We start from the raw sequence: 2,039 nt of genomic DNA on the forward strand, positions 1-2,039 counted from the left end.
ATATATATATATATATATATATATACAGTTTCTTTTTAAATCCTCGCACGTCACGTTACAATTATGGAGTGAAAAACTAGAGGATTATATCTTTTCCAATAGAACGATTTTTCTTCTGTATACTAACATGTCATTAAAATAAGTATATTAAATAAATATTGAGAATTTCTTACATTTCTTATATATTTCTCTTTTTGTATATCTTTTATTTTTTAACTTTCAATTTTTGTTTTGATAATTGTGCACTTTGTGTTATATAATTGTATAATTTCTAGATGAAAATTAAAAAACATTCTCTTCCTCTCTCCTAACAACTTTGGATATGTAGTTTCTCAAGTTTTTTCACTCCATCAATGTGCGAGAAATGTAACGAAGAACCTTCCTACGGACGTCGTAACAATTGCACGTTTTGTACGGATCAGCACAATCAATAAAATTTTCCATCATCGTAGAATTAAATCGATGAGAAAACTTAATGTCACTTTCGCACTTACTGCGCGCGACAAAATATTTCAATTTTTGTTTGTCGCGTAAATTTCACAGAATACGCACCTCGATTGCACGCGATCGACTTAGAAAACTTAGCTGCTGCTAAATCTTTCTCGATCGGACGTCACAGACTCTGATTGCTTTTAGTGCTTTTTTTAACATCATTACGTACCAGCAACTTGAAATGTTGACGAAGAAATATTTGACATTGTGTTCAAATACAATTTTGTTCAGTGTACAATATTTTATAAAATACAATTCAATGTATGTGTGTGTGTGTTTTATATATGTATGTATTATAGCTTCTTATTTTATACTTTAGCAAACAAATTCATTTACAAAAACTGCTTTTATTCTTAAGAGTAGAAAGAATTTGTTGTACCATAGTTCGTATATTGAAAAATAAAAAATACAACCTTTTTGATTATTAGATTGCGAAATTTTCAAATTGCCTTCGCAATATATTACAGTACATTATGACGACAAACGTAAAAGAATGTGTGCAAAGTTGCTGGTACTAAAAAACTAAGAAACGACAAATGAAATGAGAAAAACAGTTCAAACACGATATAAAATCCTTGCTAGTCTATTCTTCTTGTTTTTAATAAAGATTTTTTTATAAAGATAAGAAGAAAAACTTGTTCGACGACGCGTCGGTCGCCTCGCAATGCGAGAAACAAAAAGGAACGAAATACCTTCACCTTTTTAATAATATAATGTAATCTGGTTCTCTCTTTAAATGTGCACGTAATGCATATATAAATTCGCGCGCAAACGTAGTTTTTTCTGTTTTTTTTTTTTCTGTAATATAAACGATGGCACGCCGCTTCATCACTCATGAGTATTTTAATACGCGTATAAACTTTCCTTACATACAGCGAGATTAAAACGATATTTTTTTTAATACAAAATGAAAGAAGAGATAGTATTAATAATAACTAATAACTTTATAGTAAATAGTAGTTAGTGATAATAATTAAACAGAGAGAAAGAAAAAACAAGTTGTCTAAAAACTCGTTTTTTAAGATATTTTCAGAAGGAAAAAATTACATGAGTAAATAAATACAGCTTCTTATACAATTGATCGTCATAAATAAATAAATGCGGCCCGGAGCCGCAATGTGTGTGTATGTGTGTGTGGAAAAGGATAAAATAGGTAATCGTGACGATTGACAGTGTAACACGATGAGTCCTATAAAAAAAGAATTATATAACAAATTGCGCGTAGATACGCGCGCACTTAATGTGTATATAACGTGTAAAAAAATATAATAAAAAACATCTTTGCAACTAACTTTAACTTGTTTAAGCATTGAAAAATACGCATTGCCTTTTTCTGCAAAAATGAACAGAAACAACAAAAATATGAGTGTGAATTAAAAAAAAAACATCATATCATGATATTCTGTACATGTTTTATATTTTAATTTAAAACCTGCTATAAGTGACAGCGATAATATATATATTATACATACATACATACATATATATATATGTATATGTGTGTATATATATACATATATATATGTGTATATATATATATATATATA

Source organism: Pseudomyrmex gracilis, unplaced genomic scaffold (assembly GCF_002006095.1).
Source record: "Pseudomyrmex gracilis isolate BER0280 unplaced genomic scaffold, ASM200609v1 scaffold_1126, whole genome shotgun sequence".
In the NCBI taxonomy this organism is placed as follows: Eukaryota; Metazoa; Arthropoda; class Insecta; order Hymenoptera; family Formicidae; genus Pseudomyrmex; species Pseudomyrmex gracilis.